The following is a 16734-nucleotide window of genomic DNA, read 5'->3' on the forward strand; positions in this document are numbered from 1 at the left end:
GTGGTGCCCCGTCAATGTTAATCCTTATTAATATTCTATTGATTTTTGATAATTGATAATTATCTTTGATGATTGTTGAATTTGAATGATCAATAAGCTAGTGTTAATTTTAATTAATGTTTCATCGATGTTAACAATTAACGATTATCTTTGATAATTGTTGATTTAAAGGATTACAAAAAGCTAACACTGATTCTCATCAATGTTCTATTGATTTTAATAATTAATTATTATCTTTGATAATTATTAATTATTGCTAATAACCAAACTTGCTCCTAAACGTAGCACACTACATTTACTGGAGCCCCATATGAGGTTTTAATGAGTTAGATTCAATTAATTAATTTAAATATTAATTAATAACTAAAGAAATAATTATTAATTATTTCTGATAGTAACACTGATCTAAACAACCAGTAAAGCCCTACATCAGTTTCAGTGAACTTGTTTATATTCAGCTGATCTATTCGCCACTGAAGTTTGTTAGAGGTAGACTGTTTTATATAGATACACATAACTCGCTCAGCCTTTTAAGAAACAGTTAAAATTCCTCACTTTAAATAAATAAATAATTACATGTCTAGGACATTTGCAATGTAGGGATGAACAGGCAGATTTCAGATATAAAATCGACAATTGAATGACTAATATTTACTCACTGAAATTAGATGATTTTCTATTAAGTCAATAGGCACACTGGAATGTTTGGGCATAGCGATATGGCGGCGCAGTGGCTTCACTGTTATCAGCAATCCAGTTCTATATTATTAATCAGTGGTTATTACCCTCTTTCTTGATTTGAAAGAAATCACACATGTGAAGAAAGGGTGTGGTTTCCTCACTATGTTTAAAGAGGCCCTATTATGCTTTTTGGGATTTTACCTTTGCTTTAGTGTGTAATATAGCTGTTTGTGCATGTAAAAGGTCTGCAAATTTACAAAGCACAAAGTCCACACCAAAGGGAGTTACTCTCTCCCACAGAAAACACTGCTCCTGAACTGCCTGAAATGCCTGGTTTGCAGTCCAGCCATTACTTCTGTGACTTAGCTACGTCACTATGTAACATATTTGCTTAATGCTCACCTAATGGCTACTTTGGCCCACCCTCAAAGAAAGGTAGTTATAGCCGAGGCCAGGATGAGTTGGGTTAGTGTTGTCACCATGTCAAGAAGATGCTGTTTTCTTCACTGTGAAAGCAAAATCCCTTTGTATGGACTTCCAAAGGCAGACGAATTGAAGAATCAGTGGTTAAAATTCATTTCTACCACTATTCCTCAGCAGTACAACCACAACCTTTTGTTGTGTTCGCTTCATTTTACTGAGGACTGCTTCCTGAACCGTGCAGAGTTTTTAAGACGGTTGCTCCTGAAAGATGGGGCAGCTCCCACTTTGTTGGGACAATCTTGCACTTCAGGATCACAAACTGTAAGTATGCTTTATTATTTGTGGATTTATCTGCTACCGAGAGTTCAAATGCAGAGTTTTGTGTTGTAGCTACGGTGTACACATAGTGCACAGCTGTAGGCCTCTGCTAACCTGCTAGCTAATGTTATTGTGTTGAAATAGTTTTGCTAATCAGCTGCGGGCCCACTTTTACCTACAATTGTGTAGAATTATGCAGATTGTTTGTTGTTCTTACTATCATGAATAGTGAACAAGTGTGGAGATGGATTTATTTTTACAAACGGTAATTTTACATCTGCAATCCACGGTAGTGCTCGGCTAACTTGCTATGTAAAGTAATTGTTTTGGTAAGGGTTTACTATTCAGCTGTGGGCTGGCTTTTACCTAAAACTGTGTAACAAAATTGTCGATCTCAAGAGTCTTTATCAGTGGTAAAGTGTGGAGGTTTATTTATAATTACAAGCTGTAATGTTACAGCCGTTATCCACGGTAGTCCACGGCTAACTTGAAATGTAAGAGAGCTACAAAATAAAAACTTACCACTTTGAAACGTCCTGCTCAAATCGTGCTTACGAAGGTGGTTTGGGTCGATCATGTTGTTCTTCCAAACTTTCAGTATCAGACTCGGGCTCGAACTGGTATGGCAAAATCAACGCCATTGTTACCGTAGTTACAGTAGTGTTTACAGCTGCTCAGGAAGCCTCGGGAGCTGAAACTCGGTTATGATAAGGGGCGTTTCATTTCTGACACACGCTCTAAGCAGTTGACCAATCACAACAGACTGGGCCAGCTGACCAATCAGAGCAGACTGGGCTTTTTCGAAAGGGGGGCTTTAAAGAGACAGGAGCTAAAACAGAGCATTTCAGATACAGGGTGCTGCAGCAATGTACAGTATGAGAAATTTTGTTTTTTGAACAGTAAAGCAAGTCAACCTATTCTAGTAGACCTCTTTGGTCGTGAACACTGGCAGAGACTTGGGAACGACCTCTGTGGTCGTGAATACTGGCAGAGACTCGGGAATGACCTCTGTGGTTGTGGGCATGGGCAGAGACTCGGGATCGACCTCCATGGTCGTGAACATGGGCAGAGACTTGGAAATGACCTCCATGGTCGTGAACATGGGCAGAGACTTGGAAACGACCTCAGTGGTCGTGAACACTGGCAGAGACTTGGAAACGACCTCCGTGGTCGTGAACACTGGCAGAGATTCGAGAACGACCTCTGTGGTCGTGGGCTTGGGCAGAGACTCGGGAATGACCTCTGTGGTCGTGAACACTGGCAGAGACACGGGAATGACCTCTGTGGTCGTGGGCATGGGCAGAGACTTGGAAACGACCTCCATGGTCATGAACATAGGCAGAGACTGGGTCGGACGAGGCTGGCAACGCTGGCTCTGGGAAGGACAAGGTTTCCAGCTCGTTGGCCGTTGCAGGCGTGGGCATTGGCTCGTTGGCCATGGTAGGCATGGGCATTGGCTCGTTGGCCATGGCAGGCGTGGGCGTTGGCTTGTTGGCCATGGCAGGCGTGGGCGTCGGCTCGTTGGCCGTAGCAGGCGTGGGCACTGGCTCGTTGGCCGTGGCAGGAGGCTTGGAGCAAGGAGTCGCGGAAGGCTTGGCTGTGACATGGCGTGGAGCAGACTCAGGCTTGGCTGTGACTTGGCGTGGAGCAAACTGTAGTGTGGTTGTGACATGGTGTGGAGCAGACTCAGACTTGACTGTTATATGGCATGGAGCAGACTCAGACTTGACTGTGACATGGCATGAAGCAGACTCAGATGTGGCGGTGACATGGCGTGGAGCAGACTGTGGCGTGGTTGTGACATGGCATGGAGCAGACTCAGACTTGACTGTGACATGGTGTGGAGCAGACTCAGACTTGACTGTGACATGGTGTGGAGCAGACTCAAGACTTGACTGTGACATGGCATGGAGAGGATTCAGGTATGGAAGGCTCGGAAGCCGGGATTTAGAGAGGAGGATCCTCTGAAGCGAGAGTTTCTAATATTAGCTTCACGTATTCCTCCCATGTGTAATTTCCGGTCTCCGGTAATTCCCTGCACTGGCGAGCTGTGAGTCCAATCCAGTATATGGATTTCAGGGTGGAATCATCAAATCCTGTGTGGCTGGCAATGGTGGTGAAAAAATGGGAGTATTCCATATAGATAAATTTGCTTGGCTCAGTAAGTATGCTGCTAGATCCATTTGTGCAATGAGTTGTTCTGTAACGATTCGAAGGAAATCACAAGAGCAGGATCTAGGTGCAGCTAAAGTAAAAGTACAAAAATAACATGGAAAACTCGGGAACAAGCCTGAACTAAGAACTAGGAAATAAAACAAACGAAACATCCACGATGGGAACTGGTACATATGAACAGGAGAGAAAAACACAACAACTCACAAAGACTGGGTAGAAATCAATAGGGAACAGCTGGCAGTGATGAGGGCAGGGAATTATGGGAAGTGTAGTCCGGGGGAAACAGATGACAGGGGCAAAACATGAGGCCATACAACAGTAAATCATGACAAGGGCAATGCACAGATTCAAACTCTGAGTCCTTATAAAGGCTATTACATATTTATTATATATGTTATTATTTAGAAGAAAGTAGTGAAAATTGCCACTCTGTCAGTATTCAGAGATTTAACACACACATACTGGTCTGATAAGCTTCCGAGTTCACTTCGCATTTTCTTTCTAGTTTCTACCAATTAAAGCTGATCCTCGTCTGTTGGTTTGCATGACTCCAACAAGAACCGAATTCAAATAGAGTAGAATTCCATAAGAATCAAGATATTACAAGTATTGCTTTGTAATATAATTTGGCTTTGCTTTAGAAGCACAGATGCCAGAGCCCTTTTAAAGGGAGCCTACAAGCTTAGCATAAAATAGCATAATGCAGTGGTCCCATAGACATTCTTTGGTGGTACACTGCCGAGGAGACAAGAGGCCATTTTGTTTTAATGGATGTCTATGGAGGAGATGCTTCAGTACGCTGAATAAACTGCATTTGTGAGGAAACAGCTCATCAGTTAAAGGGTCTCATCATTTACTCACCCTCATGCCATCCCAGGTGTGTATGATTTTTTTTTTTTTTTTCAGTAGAAACCATTTGAAGAAAAATAGAAAAAAATCTCAGCTCAGTATGTCCTTAAAATGCAAGTGGATGGTCTTCTAAAGCGGCACAATCGGTTTTGGTGCGAAAAAGATAAATATTTAAGTACTTTTTACTATAAACCATCACTTCTGGTTAGCAGTGGTATGTGCATGTGACGTGATTACGTTGGAATGTTCACGTGAGAACTGACGCACGTGCGACACACCCGGAAGTGCAGCACTGTTTACAACTAAGTAGGAGGAACGCTGTTCAGAAACTTCATTGGTTTTGGTTTAGATCTGTATTTATCTGTTTGTTTACTCACAACGGTGCATTTGTGTGCTTATCCAGGATTTCTCAACCGAGAGAAAAACGTGAGATTACGTCCGTAACAGATTACGGTGTAACCCAGATTTTTGCTTTTTTAAAGTAAAGGAGGAATGAATCAAAATAAATTTGTGGTAATCAATATTATGCCACAAATGCTGTTGATTGAGCTTAACTTGTATTGAACCCGGACTATTCCTTTTAAAAGAATCTCTGGCGCAATATATATAAACTCAGCAAAAATAGAAACGTCCCTTTTTCAGGACACTGTATTTTAAAGATAATTTTGTAAAAATCCAAATAACTCTACAGATCTTTATTGTAAAGGGTTTAAACAATGTTTTCCATGCTTTTTTAATGAACCATAAACAATTAATGAACATGCACCTGTGGAACGGTCATTAAGACACTAACAGCTTACAGATGTTAGGCAATTAAGGTCATAGTTATAAAAACTTAGGACACTAAAGAGACCTTTCTACTGACTCTGAAAAACACCAATAGAAAGATGCCCAGGGTCCCTGCTCATCTGCGTGAACATGCCTTAGACATGCTGCATGGAGGCATGAGGACTGCAGATGTGGCCAGGGCAATAAATTGCAATGTCCGTACTGTGAGATGCCTAAGACAGCGCTACATGGAGACAGGAAAGACAGCTGATCATCCTCACGGTGGCAGACCACATGTAACAACACCTACACAGGATCGGTATATCCGAATATCACACCTGCAGGACAGGTACAGGATGGCAACAACAACTGCCCGAGTTACACCAGGAATGCACAATCCCTCCATCAGTGCTCAGACTGTCCACAGTAGGCTGGACTGAGGGCTTGTAGGCCTGTTGTAAGGCAGGACCTTACCAGACATCACCGGCAACAATGTTGCCTATGGGCACAAACCCACCTTCGCTGGACCAGACAGGACTGGCAAAAAGTGCTCTTCACTGACGAGTCGCGGTTTTGGTCAGACTCACGTTTGTCCTCGATGAGTGTTACACCGAGGCCTGTACTCTGGATCGGGATCGATTTGGAGGTGGAGGGTCCGTCATGGTCTGGGGCAGTGTGTCACAGCATCATCGGACTGAGCTTGTTGTCATTGCAGGCAGTCTCAATGCTGTGCGTTACAGGGAAGACATCCTCCTCCCACATGTGGTACCCTTTCTGTAGGCTCATCCTGGCATGATCCTCCAGCATGACAATGCCACCAGCCATACTGCTCGTTTTGTGCATGATTTCCTGCAAGACAGGAATGTCAGTGTTCTGCCATGGCCAGCGAAGAGCCCGGATCTCAATCCCATTGAGCACGTCTGGGACCTGTTGGATCGGAGGGTGAGGGCTAGGGCCATTCCCCCCAGAAATGTCCGGGAACTTGCAAGTGCCTTGGTGGAAGAGTGGGGTAACATCTCACAGCAAGAACTGGCAAATCTGGTGCAGTCCATGAGGAGGAGAAGCACTGCAGTACTTAATGCAGCTGGTGGCCACACCAGATACTGACTGTTACTTTTGATTTTGACCCCCCTTTTGTTCAGGGACACATTACTCCATTTCTGTTTGTCATGTGTCTGTGAAACTTGTTCAGTTTATGTCTTAGTTGTTGAATCTTTAAATGTTCATACAAATATTTACACATAAAAGCAGTTGAAAGTGAGTGGACATTACTTTTTTTCTGAGTTTTTTTCTCAGCAAAATTTTTTTCATTTTTTAACAACTCCACAGATTTCATATTAGCAAACTATAGTTTTGGCAAGTCATTTAGGACATCTAATTTGTGCATCTACTTTCCAACAATTGTTTACAGACAGATTGTTTAACTTTTAATTGACTATATCGCAATTCCAGTGGGTCAGAAGTTTACATACACTAAGTTAACTGTGCCTTTAAGTAGCTTGGAAAATTCCAGAAAGTTATGTCAAACCTTTAGACAATTAGACAATTAGCTTCTGATAGGTTAATTGGAGTCAGTTGGAGGTGTACCTGTGGATGTATTTTAAGGCCTACCTTCAAACTCAGTGCCTGTTTGCTTGACATGATGGGAAAATGAAAAGAAATCAGCCAAGAACTCAGAAAAAAAAATTGTGGACCTCCACAAGTCTGGTTCATCCTTGGGAGCAATTTCCAAACTCCTGAAGGTATCACGTTCATCTGTACAAACAATAGTACTCAAGTATAAACACCACGGGACCACGCAGCCATCATTCCGCTCAGGAAGGAGACGCATTCTGTCTCCTAGAGATGAACGTAATTTGGTGCGAAAAGTGCAAATCAATCCCAGAACAACAGCAAAGGTCCTTGTGAAGATGCTGGAGGAAACAGGTAGACAAGTATCTATATCCACAGTAAAACAAGTCCTATATCGACATAACCTGAAAGGCTACTCAGCAAGGAAGAAGCCACTGCTCCAAAACCGCCATAAAAAAGCCAGATTACAGTTTGCAGGTGCACATGGGGACAAAGATCTTACTTTCTGGAGAAATTTCCTCTGGTCTGATGAAACAAAATATGTAACTTTTTGGCCATAGTGACCATCGTTATGTTTGGAGGAAAAAGGGCGAGGCTTGCAAGCCGAAGAACACCATCCCAACTGTGAATCATGGGGGTGGGGGAGCTTTGCTGCAGGAGGGACTGGTGCACTTCACAAAATAGATCACGAGGAAGGAAAATTATGTGGATATATTGAAGCAACATATCAAGACATCAGCCAGGAAGTTAAAGCTCAGTCGCAAATGGGTCTTCCAAATGGACAATGATCCCAAGCATATCTCCGAAGTTGTGGCAAAAGGGCTTAAGGACAACAAAGTCAAGGTATTGGAGTGGCCATCACAAAGCCCTGACCTCAGTCCGATATAAAATTTGTGGGCAGAACTGAAAAAGCATGTATGAGCAAGGAGGCCTACAAACCTGACTCAGATACACCAGTTCTGTCTGGAGGAATGGGCCAAAATTCCAGCAACTTTCTGTGAGAAGCTTGTGGAAGGCTACCCAAAAAGTTTGACCCAAGTTAAACAATTTAAAGGCAATGATACCAAATACTAACAAAGTGTATGTAAACTTCTTACCCACTGGGAATGTGATGAAAGAAATAAAAGCTGAAATAAATCATTCTCTCTACTATTATTCTACATTTCACATTCTTAAAATAAAGTAGTGATCCTAACTGACCTAAGTCAGGGAAAGTTTTCTACGATTAAATGTCAGGAATGTGAAAAACTGAGTTTAAATGTATTTGGCTAAGGTGTATGTAAACTTCTGACTTCAACTGTATGTATGTATGTATTTAATTGAATAATATTAATTAATTTCCTCCAAATAATGTAAAAGCTCAAACTATAAACTTATCTGGTCACATTATAAACTGAGAACAATTATTAAGCATAGAAGTTAGACATAAGATCTTAATTTCGCTGAACAGTGGATAGTGCATGGTTACGGATGCATATTACCTCATCAGTTCTTTGAAACAATGATGGTTTGTTGAAACTTACCGAGTGACAAAAGTCCCACCTACAGGCCGGAACATGTAGTGTTCAACAGCTGGCTATAAATGTGAGGGCTTTAAAACTCAGCCGACAGTCTTTTCTGTGGTGAACTGAGTGAATACGCAAGCCCCAAAGCCTCTGACAGAGAGGATGATTTTCAGTGAATAAATTCTTAAATTCTCTCTGTTCTTTATATAAAAAAAGCTATTATATGGCTTCAGAAGATTTGGAATGTAATAGTTATATGGATCACATTATAAAAAAATCTATAATTTTGGAGCTTGTCAGACCCGATCCCCATTCACTTTCATTATGAATGGAAAAGAGCAACCAGGATGTTCTATAAAAATGAATTCATTTTGTGTTCACTGGAAAACAGTCATTCCAATTTGGAACACCATGACGGTGAGTAAATGAGGACAGAATTTTCATTTTTGGCTGATCTACTCTTCTAATTCTGTGTAAAGAATAACAAAATCAAATCAAATCAATGTCCTTGTTGTTCAGACAAGCTGGCTCTTGAAGGCATGGTTGTGCAGCGAGCTGAGTGCAGACCTGCGGTCAGTGAGAGCAACATGAAATTAAAAAAGTATTTCTGTCTTCAATCAGAATAATCTGATCCTGTCAAATACATTAGATCTGACCCTTTGGAAATGTATGTTTTATTCCCAGGCAGCAGTTTGAAGAATCCACTAAACCTCTTTTTTTGTCTAAGAAGCTTGAGAAAGCTGTTACAACCAACTACAAAACTGTGTCCAACCACAGCCGTAATGTAAGTGCATGATCGGTATGAGAGAGAAAGATGGCAGAAATATAGTGAGATTAAAACTTTTTGTTCAGGTGGAATATGAGAAGAAAAAGAAAGCGGAAGGCAAGCATGCAAGAGCTAACAAGCAGAAGGTTCTGGAAATGCTCTTCTCTGACTTTTAGAAGCATCAGGACTACAACATTAAAGTGGTGGACATCACAAAGCAACCAGTGGTGAGTTGACCAGCTGAGTGTAAACTCCTAACTAGTTGTGACATGATAAAGTGAAAATCACTAAAAGCTCTTTCCCATGTAAATCTTGAATTCAAGTTTTTGTCCATTTGGTTCATCGCTTGGTTTATATTTCTGTGCCATTGAGCTGGGTAGCCCCACCCACCATGAAGTCTCATTGGTTTAAAATCCCGCTCCATAACTGTACATTAAATATCAAATTGCTTCTGATAGGCTGTGATTGTGTCACACCGTCAGTCTGGACAAATTGCTTGTTGTTGGAAACTTGTCACATTGCACATTGTTAGGACATGGTATAAAAACACAGTTTGATATGTTTAAGAGCTTATGCCCTGATGCAAACCTGAAATGTGTTCTGTTGATGTTATGCTGCATTCCAATCAAAGTGTGGGAAATTCCTACTTGATATATTCGATCTCTGTCCATAAAGGCATTCCATTGCCAGATGATCAGAAGATGATGTGTAAGAAAACTGCAACACTCCTGTTAGCTTAGCAGGCGTTTGGCTGTCACCAAAGACATCTCCTAGCAACCCAGTTGATAAACAATGCTACAATGCGTGCATTTGTGCTACAGGTTTACGATTATCAAAAGAGTTTAATTTACTATGTTTTGTACACCTGTCTCTGCAAACGTTTGTTAAACAAGCTTTAATATCACATAAAGAAGGAACTTTATCTCATTGATTGATTTTATTTAATAAAAGTAAATGTTTATCACTAACTTAGCACATTTCTGGGTTCTGAAATGTTTGTGTGAAGTCACGCACTTGCATCTCAGCGAAATCAGATTTGAAGATTTCTGCACGAGTTTCCAAGTTGGAAGACCAACTTCAAGTGGCGTTCCATTGCACTTTTCCTAGTGGTAAGTTGGAAATTCCGACTTGTCAAGTGGAATGGAATGCAGCATTAGTTCTCAATTTTTAATCTTCTAAATTTGCATTTGCAATCATCTTATTTAAAGACATTATAAATTGGTAATAATGTACTGACAACAAGAAAGCATAAACATTCTCTTTATGTTTGGTGTTGGAGGCTATGCATGGTTGATTGTATTATCATACTTTATATAAGTGAGCTTGTTGTTCCTTTGAATACATGCCCCTTAACCACTGCCTCAGAAGGATTGGTGAAATATAAATGTGACTGAAGTTAGATGAGTCATAACTGTATAAGTGAAAGAAACTGAACAGAACAGAGTACAAAAATTGACATAAGTAAATTTCTACTTACCACAGTGGGAGTGGAACTCTCTGTTTGTTAGATGGGGGAAGTATTCGGAAAAGCTGTTTTTGCTATTCCATTTGGTTCCACTAGTGATGCAGAATTACAAACTTCACATTTAAGAGTTGCATGCTTGAGTAGATTCTGGTAGCCTATTGATTTACCTTTCCTCTAGATTTATTTGAAGGAGATTTTAAGAGAAATTGGAGTGTACAATTCCAAAGGGCCTCATAAGAGCACTTGGAAGCTGAAGCCAGAGTATTACCACTCTGAGGAAGGACAGGAGGAAGAGGAGGAAAAGATGGAATAATGCAGAATAGTTGTCCCCTGCTCACATATTGCTAGGTTGAGTTATTTCACCCACATATTGTTTCTTTCTGTGCCAGATCTTTTTTGGTCTCTGAGAACTTGTTCACTCAGGAAGAACAGAAGTATAATTATTTTTATGTTTTTGTAATATTCAGCTGGATACTTTTTTTTCTTGGGTTGCATAAGACTGAAGTGTTTGTCTGAGAGCATTATGAAATGAATACTGTAATTTGCATATACTGTAGTAAAGAACACTTGGGTAATATGGTCAAAGAACCATATTAATAACATAGTGAAATAAAAGGACAATGAGAGGGAAGGGCAAATCTCACATACTTCTGGGTCTCATTGCATTTCAATAAATACAATTTAAGGACGTCTGTTTTAGGACCATTAGGATTTTTTTGCATTGTGATGTGATTTTATTGCAATTAAGTCCATTTCCCTGCAAATTATCAAAGAAAAACATCCAAATCAAATCAAATCACTTTATTGCCACTCAACCATATACACAAGTGCAATGGTGTGTGAAATTCTTGGGTGCAGTTCCGAGCAACATAGCAGTCATGACAGTGATGAGACATATATCAATTTACAATAAACATCAGATTTACACATCACAATTTACATATCTAATATACACATAATTACACACAACACAATATACAAATAATAACACACAATGTACAGTATACAATACACACAATATAGAATACACATTATACAATAAAAATAGTATATAATAGTATATATAAAATATACAGTAGGTTGTATTGGGCTGTACTGACATTCGTTTGATAGTCAGTTGCCAGTGCGTTGTTAAGAGAGAATATAATTATGACAGTCCAGTGTGAGATTAATAAAGTGCAGTGCTGATGCGTATTGATCATGAGAGATCAAGTGTTCAAAAGTCTGATTGCTTGGGGGAAGAAGCTGTCATGGAGTCAGCTGGTGCGGGTCCTAATGCTGTGATACCGCCTACCTGATGGTAGCAGAGAGAGCAGCCCATGGCTCGGGTGGCTGGAGTCTCTGATGATCCTCCGAGCTTTTTTCACACACCATCTGGTATATATGTCCTGGAGGGAGAGAAGCCCACCTCTGATGATGTGTCTGGCAGTTCGCACCACCCTTTGCAGTGCTTTGCGGTTGTGGGTGGTGCTATTGCCGTACCAGGCGGAGATGCAGCCAGTCAGGATGCTCTCTACAGTGCAGGTGTAGAACCGTGTGAGGATGTGGCGGTTCATTCCAGACTTCCTCAGCCGTCTCAGGAAGAAGAGGTGCTGGTGAGCCTTCTTCATAACGACTTCAGTGTGGATGGACCATGTGAGTTCCTCAGTGATGTGGACACCCAGGAACTTGAAGCTGCTGACTCTCTCCACTGGTGCTCCATTGATGGTGATGGGACTGTGTTCTCTGTCTTTTCTCCTGAAGTCCACAACAAGCTCCTTGGTCTTACTGACGTTGAGGGAGAGGTTGTGCTGTTGAGATGCATTACAATAGATTTTTTGCCATTATTATCAATGAAGATTCTCATTACTGTAAAACTGTTTTTTTCCCCCGTTTTTATTTATTTATTTATTTATTTATGTTTACTGTAAAAATTACAGTAATACAAAAAGATCACAACAAAAAATTTGCACACGTAGTTGTCAGGACAATATCACAAGTGGCAAAGAAAAAAGAAGCTTAATTTAGCTTTATTTTCTATTTACAAATATAATTTAAGTACAATTATTATACTTGTGATTTTAGGGTGAAATATGACAGACATATTCTGGGATGGTTTTGTGAGTTTCACCTTCAGCCCCACAGATAAGATCAACATTCGGTCTCTGACTGTTAGTACTGTAGAAGCTCTTTGATATATATATATATATATATATATATTTATTTTTTTTCCAGAACATTTACATACGTGTTGAAATCCTAATGAAGGATCCAAATGGACATTTAAAAAATGCATGCCTTTAAATTGAATTTAAAAGGATGACTAGAGTTTTGATATTTTATAAAATATTTTATAAATACATTCTCATTTGTACATTGTATTACTGAGCTGTAATCATGTCCACAAAGTCATTTATTTCTTCATAACAAGCATAAAAAAAAATCTCTTTACATAACAGTAGCATCTTTAAATGTTTATTATGAAACTGGTCATTTATAATAGTGGGAGAACAAAGCATTAGACAATTATAACATTATCTAATATATACTGATATATATATATATATATATATATATATATATATATATATATATATATATATATACTGAAATTGTGCATTTACATTGCTTTTCATCTGGGCTTTCTTTCCAAGCCCTATCTGATGTGTGAAAGCCATGTGTGGTAGGTGCTGTAGGTGTGAATTTCTTATTCCATCACCACCTTCATACATTTTTCATTCTTTTTGGCCCTCAAAGAAATGCTTTTATTTTTCTTCTGGTTGGGCTGATTCACCACCATGCCATTTGGACTTATAGTTGTGCCAGTGGAAAAACTGGTGAGGAAACATGAGTCAAAATAGAGTCTTCAGAACTTAACCTTTAAACCTGCAAAGAAATCATTTGCTTAGATAATACATGGTGTTATATAGGTGTACTGGTTGTGACCTCAGCAGTTTGTATTCATCATTGCTCATCTTTACCATGTTAACTTATTGACATCTACTCCGGATTGCCAAACCATTTACAATAAAGGTATATTTAAGATAAAGTTTAAAGCATCATACCTTACAATCCTTTGAATTATTTATTATCTTTTTGGCTTCTTGGCTTTACTTCTGCAAACATAAAGTACAGTATTAAGCTTATTCACCATCATATGAGCCAAACAGGGGTAATGTCAGGTGTAATGTGTATATATGATGAGGCACAAGAGCTTTTGACATAGCTAATTTATGAACACTCCGTGCTAATGCAGTCCTTGATGGTACAGGTAACAGCTGTCTCTAATACATTTGAATGCATTTTCATTTAAAAGTCTCCATCCACCTGCTCTCAGCTGATGCACTGGCCCCAATGAGAGAACCATCTATATCCTGTGTTCTGCAGCCCATCTAAGTGAGGAAAAGGAGGGCGGTTAAGTGTCAATTAGTTATTTCATTAGTCCATTCATTCAATGAGTCATCCCCCATAATCAGATGCATGATCATTCATCAACAAGTGTAAAGTAAACACTTTAAAATATTCCTGATTTCAGGCAGTTCTCGCTTGGCCCAATTCATCACTTTGTTGATAAAATAGTGTCAAGCATCTATAGATGACTTCACCTCAATTCAGTTATAAATGGATTAAGAACATCAAAGAGTTCAATCATCTCTACAAACCAGCTAAAGTTTAGCAACCTTCATATTCCTTCTAGACATTATGGACCACCATAGGTATGGGGCTAGGACTTAAAGGAATAGTTCATCTAAAAATGAAAATTCTCTTATCATTAATTCACCCTTGTGCCATCCCAGATGTGCATGACTTTCTTTCTTTAGTAGAACACAAACGAAGATTTTTCAAGGAAACTAACATTTTTAGAAGAATATCTCAGCTCTGTAGGTCTTTACAATGCAAGTGAATGGGTGCCAAAATCTTGAAGCTCCAAAAAGCACATAAAGTCAGCATAAAAGTAATCCATATGACCCCAGTGATTAAATCTATATCCGCAGAAGCGATATGATAGGTGTGGGTGAGAAACAGAACAATATTTAAGCCCTTTTTTAATCTAAATCTCCACTTTCAGATGTAAAAGTGAATGTGGAGATTTACGCCGGGTTCACACATCCTCCGTGAGCGTGGCGTGAGCGAGGCGCGAGCAGGGCGGTCACATTGGACGTTGACATTGGCTGCATCTCTTCCGCAAGAAACAGCAGCGCCTCTGCACAGAAAGTAAAGTTATCTATGGGGTCCTACGCCAAATTTTTTTTTTTTTTTTTTTAATAAGGTCATAATAAGCTGAGGTTATTGCTGCTTCAAGGACACCAGTGGACAGTCACGTGCACTTCATCTTTATCAGCACACTTGGTTGTGATTGGTTAATGTTGTGTCTTAACTGTACATCTATATACACAGAATAGCAAAAGGTCCAGCAGTTTATTAATTCTTTCCTTTATTAAGTTATTTTATTGAGTTTACTTGCATGCAGACATATAAATTGTAGTGTACTATAGGTTTGGTTTGAATAATTTTTATTTGCTTTTGTGTCTTTTCTATAATCTCCTGATTATTTTAGTGTTGTACTGCACCCAGAGCCGCTGAGCTTAGCGTGAGCCACACGGCAAAAATAGGCTCAACGCCGAAACTATCTAGCGTCTGGGACGCTTCTGGGACGCGTCACCTCGTGACTCACGGTTGCAGTGAAATGGTGTCATCTGTTAATATGGGCGCCGAAACGAAAACACGATGCTCACGCCTCGTTCACGTCCGGCTCACAGAGGATGTGTGAACCCGGTGTTAGAGTAAAAAAAGAACTTACATTTTGATCTGTTTCTGTTTTGATCTGTTTCTCGCCCACACCTATTATATTGCTTGCATTTTTGGGTGAACTATTTGGGTGAAGTATTTTGTCAACAGTGTTTTTGTGGTGTATTTTTTGAATAATTTGTATTTTTAAACAGCTGATTTTTGTTTTTGTTTTACATTTAGTTTGGCATGCCAAATTACTTTAATAAGTAATTAAAAATATGATTAAAATAATGAACAGCAACAAGAAACATTTGAACACCAGATTGAGATTCATATTAATATCGATAAATGGTGTCAGCTCAACTTTACACCCACAATAAAAAAAATGTGTTTTAATATTTAAGTTTAATATTTAAGAGCGGAAAGATTCCCAGAGGAACGACATTCAGACACCTTATTCACGCCAGTGCCATCTTTGATTTTTAATGGAAATGACAACGAGGCTGTGAGGGATAGACTTCCAGTCTCTTCAATAGCACGCATGGTATAAAGCTGTATAAAGCTCCTAGATCACATCTGATTTTTGTATACTGAATGTTATTGTACAGATATTCTAACAATGTTTTGTCAGTGGAGCAATCCAAAAACACTTTAAACTGCAGTACAGCCCTTTGAAGAGACTGGAAGTCTATCCCTCACAGCCATTTTACCACATGAGCATGTCAATTTGTACGAGCCTGCTGCACAGCTTGTTCTCCCATGAAAGCCCCCATGAGCGACACGTTTTTTTCCAGTTAGGATTGAATATCTTACAAGGAGAAACTGACCTGGTAAATTGTGAGTAAGCTCTGTATAAAGGCCTTAATACATAAGAAAAGATAACTAACCCTACATTTAAAAGTAGCAATTCAGGAAAGATTACCATCGTTTATCTCGAGTATGCTTTGTAAATGGACTCAAAGTTGCAGGTAGACTGACATATTTGATCATGTGGTCTGTTTGTCCACTCTCTCGCTATTGCCCAATTGGCAATTGCCAGTGATAATCCCTCCATGTGCCAGTGGTGGCATACGTGCCTTAGGTTGCTGACCCATGGGCTAGCATTTTAAACTACTCCTCAACGTCCATTCAGAAAAAAAGTCCCTTTCAAGGCAAGTCAGGTCACTCAGTGGCCATCTTAGGAACACTCCCGGGCAGCTATTTTCTATAGATACAAGCTGTATAAAAGTACAGTTCTTATATACAGTGCATCCGGAAAGTATTCACAGCGCTTCACTTTTTCCACATTTTGTTATGTTACAGCCTTATTCCAAAATGGATTAAATTCATTATTTTCCTCAGAATTCTACAAACAATACCTCATAATGACAACGTGAAAGAAGTTTGTTGGAAATCTTTGCAAATTTATTAAAAATAAAAAACGAAAAAAATCACATGTACATAAGTATTCACAGCCTTTGCTCAATACTTTGTTGAAGCACCTTTGGCACCAATTACAGCCT

The 16734-nt window shown here is 39.5% G+C and overlaps 1 pseudogene; it reads left to right on the forward strand.

Moving 5' to 3' along the window:
* The window catches only part of LOC127448569 (general transcription factor IIF subunit 2-like), a 28466-nt pseudogene extending 17631 nt beyond the window's left edge, over window positions 1–10835 (forward strand).
* The last annotated feature ends 5899 nt before the right edge of the window (window positions 10836–16734 follow it).

This window comes from Myxocyprinus asiaticus, chromosome 11 (genome assembly GCF_019703515.2).
Source record: "Myxocyprinus asiaticus isolate MX2 ecotype Aquarium Trade chromosome 11, UBuf_Myxa_2, whole genome shotgun sequence".
Taxonomy (NCBI): domain Eukaryota; kingdom Metazoa; phylum Chordata; class Actinopteri; order Cypriniformes; family Catostomidae; genus Myxocyprinus; species Myxocyprinus asiaticus.